The sequence below is a fragment of the Pteropus medius genome, unplaced genomic scaffold (assembly GCF_902729225.1).
Source record: "Pteropus medius unplaced genomic scaffold, Ma_sr-lr_union100, whole genome shotgun sequence".
Taxonomy (NCBI): Eukaryota; Metazoa; Chordata; class Mammalia; order Chiroptera; family Pteropodidae; genus Pteropus; species Pteropus medius.
In genome coordinates, this window is record NW_024354502.1 from 2,146,749 (window position 1) to 2,154,747 (window position 7,999).

Consider the following 7,999-nt stretch of genomic DNA (forward strand, 5'->3'; position numbering starts at 1 on the left):
ACTCTGTAAGAAGTAATTCCACTTTTTGTGACACAGACCCTTGTGGCCTTTGAACCCACTTCTCAAAACGATGTTTTTAAGCAGGCAATTAAATACAGAAAATCATGAAGAAAACTGAGTAAACAGTTTTCTATCTCTATAACTGTATATAAGTTTCCTGATATAGTAATATATATGCTTATTTATTAACACGTAAAGTAACAAAATTTTGCATCAAATTTAATAACTTCTGTTATTTCGGCATAAACATTATTTCAAGATATCTGTCACAGCAGTGATGTGGCATCAAACTATTTGTGGTTTCTATTGGTGACAACACAGATGCTACTAATACTGTCCTAGTTTGTTGCCTACTTTCAAAATGCTAAAATCTCCACTTAAAGGTTAGTGAAAATAAAGATGTAAAATGTTTCCCATCCGAGTTCAGGGACTTCTTGAATTCTAGGTATGTACATCCAGTTTAAAAAACAAACAAACAGAAAACAAAACAAAACTCTTCAAAACTTATCAAAGTCGAGTCTCAGGGAGGCCTAAGACTCTGCATTTCAGCAAAATCCTGGAACGGGAGAGCCAGCGCCTGTCCAGCATTATCTAAACAGGCCACGCTTTCAAGCCTAGGTGCACTTGCAAGGCTTGCCCCAGGATGGGACTGTCCTTCCTGAAGTCTAGTGAAGACTTCAGGTAACTCAAGTCTCCCCAAACCTTCCCTGCAGACTTTCTTTGTCCCCTGTGCCTTATCCTCAGGCAAATTCGGTTTCTCTTTTATCTGGTCTTCAAAGCACTTCTGGAATGTACTCAGTGCTCTGTTTCTTGCTCCATTCTGTCATGGAAGAGAAGGGTGGATCGGTGTGTTATAAAGTGTTAATGACAGCCAGGAGGACCCAAAGAGCGTGTGAAGTCCTGGCAATATGGTTCATGTTCCTATTGCTATAACCCGGCCAATAGAGAATCCACAAAATGATGGGATTTTGGAAGTGGCTTTTTTAGAGAATGCGTCTTGTCCCCAAGCTCCATTTCATGAATCTGGGGGTTTTGTCCTAGGCTTTCCAAGCACATTCCTCAGCCACCTTCACCATCCGCAGCGTGTGATCCCACTTATCCTGTTTTCTCTTAAATCAGCACCCTCAGCCCTTTAATTCCATCACTCCCTCATCCTACCATGAAACAAAACCTGCTCTTCATATTCTTTTTCATATTTGTTTGATTCTGCAGGTGATAGAGGCCTAGCAGGAGTTCAGATTTGGGGGATAGAGGTGGGAAGGAGAAGCAGTGAGCCTCACAGTTTTCTGGTCTCCAAGTGGATTATAGTAAAATAAATAAATAAATAAAATTCAGATCTTTATTACACAAAGGTGAGCTCCTGTGGACATGTCTCCTGTACCTTACTACACCGAAGAGCCTGCCTCCTCCCCCAGGTCAGGCTTCCTTATCAAAGTCACCAGCTCTAGGGAAGGGAGGGCATAGCACAATGGTGGGAGGAGAAAACCCACCAAATCACAGAGTTAAATTAATTCTTCAGGACTTATCTCTTCTGTTAGACTGAATTCTTTCACGGCAGGGCTGCCGTTTAAAAGCAAGTGTTTTTTTTTTTTTTCTGTTGGGCAAGTTGACCTCTTTAAGTTGAAATTCTCTGATTCAATGATAAATATGTTACATATGTTATATAAAGCATTTCCCTCACCACCTCATCCATACTAAGTGCTCGGTGAAGAAGCACTTTATTGTTATTTGTCTTTTATTTCCAATATTCAGCAGAATGCTGGCATATAGTGGGTACCCAGTAGATTCTTAATGACTTGACCCACAAGAAAGAGACCAAAAAAAACCCCAAGAATCAGGAAACCTAGCTCCAAGTCCTCCCTCTACTACCAATCACTTGCACTGTGACCTTGGGCAAATATTTTATCCTTTCCAGAGTAAGTGACCTCATCCATCAACTGCAAGGATTAGATGATCTAATTTCAAAAGCAGGAGCTCTAATGTTTCAGAATCAAATGGGGATCTTAATAGTAACAATAATAATGATGATGATGATGATGCAATTGTATTATAAATCTCCATCCTACAGTTTCATGGGATGTATTTTAATGTTCAAGTGTGATTTTGATCATCAGTCATGTTGAGAGCTACACTCCAAGATCCTCTTATCTTCATCCTTCAAAGATTATATTCTAGAACAGTACAGGGATTATGCATATAGTCTTAACAGGAAAATAGGACATGGAATCTTTTCAACACATAGACATTTTCTATCATAAGAGCATCATTTATTTCTATGGGCCCTACACCCTCATTTATTCAATAAAAATCTGTTTGGGGCTCGTTACATGCCAGGGCCCATGGAAGAGCCAGGAATCCCGGAGGGAAGGGCACCTGGTCCTTTCCTTAGAGGAACTCGGAGCTGGGGGAGGAGGGAAGACAAGAAAAGAGTGACGTTAGGACAACTGCCCCTGTTAGGATGGGAAATGATGGTGAGGGTGAGACAGGATTCCGTGGCCCCAGGTGGAGCTCAGAGCTCAGTCCGGGGTGTTGAGAGATGACCTTGAAGGAAGTGCATCTAGCTGCCTTCTCTCTTCCTCTTCCAAACTCAAGGGAAGCCTTCCTGGAATGATCCAGACTTCTAACAACAAACATGCTAAACTGAACCACACACAACCTACAGATCGATGAAACAGCCAAAACTCCCCTCTGTGAAATGGCAAAACGTAATTAAAACTTTGATGCCATTGCATTAGAGAAAAAAAAAAAAAAAATACCATTTCTTTTTTCCTAAGTAGCAGCTGAACTGAACTCTTAAGCATTCACTAAGTGCTCATTAAACACTGAAGCCAGCTGCACTTGGTGTCTGGAGAAGAGGGTGTGCTCTGGGCTTGCCAGGTCCATCACCAGGCAGTTGGGGCCGGGATGGGGGGGCGGGTCTTATTCCTAACTGCATCATTGAAATTTCCCTCGTGTGGACTGAAAAGTTATTAACTCGCCACTGGAAAATATTTAAATGCCGTTAAAAAGTTTCATCTCTCTCATATGTCTCCTTAATGGTGCAAAAATCATCTCCGGACTCCAGTTCTGAGATTGCATTTTCAAAGAACCCTGCGAGGGAAATTTCAAATGACCCAATTAGCATATTTATCGCCAGATTCTGTTTTCCAATCCCTGATGACTTTGTCAGATATATTTACGTGCCTTGTTCCTTTTCCTCTTTGGCCGTGGGGACTGAGCTGGGCTTGTTGCAAACCGAATCAGAATCTTTTGGTTACAATAGAAGGAAGCCTGGGCGGGAACGGGCCTGAAATGTACACCCTGCCAGAGCCAGACTGAGAAGGGAAACCGTGGCTGGCTTCCAAGCGATCGTCACCGGCATCAGACACACCATATTGTAACCGTAATGGATATAAATTAAGCCGCACAAATAATCTGGCTTCTCTCCTGCTCAGAAGGCCCGTGCCAGGAGCCCCCTTGAATTCTGCTCTGATCCAACGAGGACTGGATAGGAGCACAAGTCAGTCTCCTGTAATTGAAACTTAGACACGCAAAAAAAGTTTGTCATCACAAAGAAGGAGAGAATAAATTAAATGATGGTCATACCTAAATGTCCCAGGCTCTATGCAAGGGAAACAATGGCTGTGTCTCTGAAGATTTTAAAAGAACCGTGGCAAGGTTTATGGATGCCTGCCAAGTTTCGGTTTTATATAGCCCAGGGCAGAGAGCTTCTGTTTTTGTTTTTGTTTTTGAGGCGGTTGGGCACGATTAAGAAAAACAAAATCCCACTTTAACTTACTTCAAACGCTTTCTAGGTCACCTGAATCTCTTTTGCGGGGAGAAAAGGCTCCGATGGGCTAAAGCGACATAACTTGACTTAGCAGTTCCAGTCTATTTTCTTTTGCTTCTTATTAAGTAAAGATAAAAGAAAGCACATATACACACATAACTAAACAGAATTAAATAGAGAATCAATTCTTGAAAATGTTTTCTCTTTTAATGATTAAATATAGTATCTGGAAAGGCATTGCATTTACATACTGGTTATGGCTGGCTAGTTTTAGTATCTGCTTTTGTATTAAGATATTCTTAGCAACTTTTTCTCTAAATTATTATAATATTTTCATATATTCCCCCTTTTAGGTTAAAGACTGTCTTCTATAATGGTGGGGTGGTTTTTATATATTATTTTAAATTAAGATATTCCTAGCCACTTTCTCCCTAAATCCTTGCAATATGCAGATTATTCTTTTACCCCTTCCTTCAGGTTAAAGACTATCTCTTCTTTCACATAAACTCTTTATTTTTTTCAAGTGACTCGGTTGTTATAATCCCAGATAGATGCTGCCCATAGTGCTTAATCATTCTTGGCAAAGAGGCCCTTTTTCTTACAACATGCAAGTAGAGATTTTCTCGTTCCCTGGAACACACTAACAAATACTGTGTTAAAATAACATGCCCGATAGCCAAAAGCTTAGACAAAAACTGAGCCGAAGCCTTCTTAAATGTGTCCAATTACAACAGTAAACCAACATATAAATGATAATGCTGTCATAAGCCATGGAAGCTAAATGGGAACTTTTGAATCTAGAAAACGAAGGGAAGAAAAGTAACGTTTAATGCGCGTAGACAAAGACCAGGAACTGTGTCCAGGGTTCTCCCGAAGTTTTCTTACTCATTTCTCACAAGGATCCTGCAAGGTGGATCTTGTTATCCCAATCAGCGCTTTGTTTGTTTATTCATCCATCCCTTATTTGCAAACACAGACACACACACGAACTCGCTCATTTATTTACTAGATGCCTGCTATGGCCAGACACTCCGCCGGGCTGTGCATGGCGAGCTGACCCTGTCTTTGAGGTGCATACGGTTTAGTGGGGTGGATGGAGGTGAGGGTGGAAGGGAACGGAAATACAAATCCTGAAATGCCGAGTGCCACTACAGAGACATGAATAAAATGTCGACGAAGCTGAGAGCAAAACCTGGAGTCACTGAGAGATCAAGGACCTTTCCCTCCCCTTCTTTCCCTAGACAGAAGCATCAGAGAACCAAGGGCCTTTGGCTGAGAATTTAATTGAATCTTCAGTAGGGCAGCAATTGCACTGGATTTCCTCCAGTGATGAAGGCAGCAGCCCTCGCCATGGGCTCTGTTCTTTTTCTCTGCAAGCTCCAAGAGGCCCAGTTGAGAAGGGCGGAGTGGGGGGAGGTTGAATAAAATGACCAACTCTACTATGCGGGATAACGTGGTTTACAGATGACATGGGTAGAGACAAACTTCACATTATGAAGCGATTCCAAAGTTCATTTTTTCCTCCGATGGTTGAGACCGTTCTTTCCCCAAGTTGTCCCTGGATGATTGGATATTTGGGAATGTATTGCCTAAGAAGCATGTCTGCACTGCCTCTGTGGGAGATGGTGAAGGGCTGGGATTTGGAGAGCAGGGGTGTCTGGACCATGCTCAGGAAGTCTCTCCTCCTCTGTGAACTGTCTGCGGCTGTCGGTGAAGGCGTTGGGTTGTGTTTTCTGACCACGTGTGTGTCATTTTTCCATGCCAGTTCTCCAATTCTCTAGCTCCAGCTGGGTGTCGAATAATTCAATTCAATTCTGACTCTAAGTACCCCGAGTTAGTGTAGACCCCACCTTAGCAGTAGTGAAGTGCCCCCCACTTCAGACACCAAATGCAAAAACGAGTGCTCAGGCTACCCACACTTTTGCCCAGCTGACTACAGTTTTGGAGGTTTCCATGATTTCTCTCCTCATGTTCTATAATTCACTAAAATGACTCGCAGAACTAAAAAAAAAAAAAAAAAAAAAAAATGCTTACTTACATTTTCCAGTTTATTATCAAGGATAGAACTCAAACAACCAACTAGAAGAGATGCACAGGGCAAGGTGTGTGGGACGTAGGGTTTGCAAGGAGCTTCCACTCCCTCTCTGGGGACCCCAACCTCCAGCACATTAGTGTGCTCTCCAGCCCGGCTCTCTGCATCTCAGTGATTTTATTATTTTTTTGGTTTTATTATTTAATTATTTAGAATTTTCTTTTTTATTATGGTGACATTGGTTAACAAAATCCTGTAAATTTCAGGTGTATAATTTAGCAGTAAGGCATGTATATATATTGCATGCGCGTTCACTGCTCATAGTTAGATTTCATTGATTTGTATAACCCATTATCCAGCCTGCTGTCACTCCCCTGAGGTCAGGGGTGAGGCAGGTGGATGGGGGAGCTGAAAGTTCTCACCCTCTAATCATAAGTTTGGTTTCTTTGATGGGCAGCTTCACCATGAAGCTGTCTAGGGACTCCCACCCTAGGACATCTCATTTGCATAAACCGTGCATAGTCAGAAGGGGCTCGTTATAAATATTAAAAGATACCTCTATCACTCAGGAAATACCAAGGGTTTTAAGACATCTGTGCCAGGAACTGAAGACAAAGACCAAACATGTGTTTATTGTATGTCAGTTGTACAGCAGGCAGTGGAGGAGTGGGATTTTAGCCAAGCACCTGACTCCTGAGTCCTGCCTATGATTGCACATTATTCCCCCCGCCTGTCCTAGGCATTACTACAACTATCACACCTTTAAAGGAGAACCCAAACTCAGATAGTGATATAAGAAAGCAGATGAAGTGACAAGGGGCTGCCATCTTGTGATTCATAGCCCAGGAGTCCAGGAGAACAGACACGTTTATGGCAGGGCTGCTGGGCACAGTGCTTTCGACTGTTCACTGCACAAGGCCACCCAGTCAAGGGCAGGTGCAGATCAGTGGCGCCTGAAATCTAGCCCATGCTCTGCTGGCCCGGCTGGGTGCCTGGTGCGGGACCGTGTCGGCTTGGAGAAAGGAATCTTTCTCTGTGTCCCTCAATGTCACCATTTAGATTAGCTGTGTCCTACATACAACTAAACAATGGTTATGAAGACTATATAATAATATAGAAAAGTTCTCTCACCAATTAAGTGAAAATTGCAGTATGTGAAATCGTCGAACAAAATAAATAGAACTTCTTAAAGATGACAGCTCTAAAAAGACATATGCTCAGGAAAAATGAGATCTGAGATGAGACATTGGTTCTTTTCCTTTTATTTCCTTCTTTCCCGAATTTTCAGTAATATGGTTATACTGCATTTTTAATGAAAATAAATATTTAAAAGAAAATAATGCATTGCTATTTTTACATTTTTGACTTTCTCAAAGATGAATTAAAGAATGTGTGTATGTAATGTAAATGTGGACTGGAGGAGGCAGAGGCAGGGTTATTGAATAATCTCAAATGAAAATAATGAGAAGTATGTGAGCTAGAAATGGCAAGGACTTAGGGAAGACTGCACCAGTGCAAAAAGATTACGTACATAATATATTTTTTTTATCATCACTGAGCAAGTTTCCTCCTCCATCATATACTTATTTCAATAACTGAAGATTTATTTGGCACAATAAGTAACTCTGTTAATAAGAAGATGCCTTCTCTTTGAGAGTTCAGCCTTGTCGACACCATAATGTGCATAAACTTAATTAGATCAACATCTCACTGAGAGATTCATATGCAGCTTCTCTGTTATCACAACCTCTGGCTGGGGAGTTTTGCACGCTTTTCTGTTATCAGCCTTCTCCTGGTAATCACTGTTTCTGTAGAAGACTCACTTTAGAGAGATTTGGAGTTTCAGAACTGAGCTTCAGAAGAGTTTCTCTGAATAATGACAAAGATAATGGGGATGATCTTGTAGACACTGATCATTGCTAACACTGAGTACCATATACCAGTCACATGCTAAAGTGCCTTACATGCATCATTTTATTTAATCCTCATAACGTTCTTACAGAGTAGGTGCCATTTTTTCCCATTTAATAAATGAGTAGTAAACTTGCAAGGGGTATGTAACATGTCCAAGGTCACCCAGCTACGAAGTGCCACAGCTTGGAATCCCATTCAAGTCTGCTTAATTCTAAGACTTGAGCTTTTAACCACGATGTTAAAATCTTTCTCTGTAATGGAGAGGGCAAACCTTTTATGTCAAG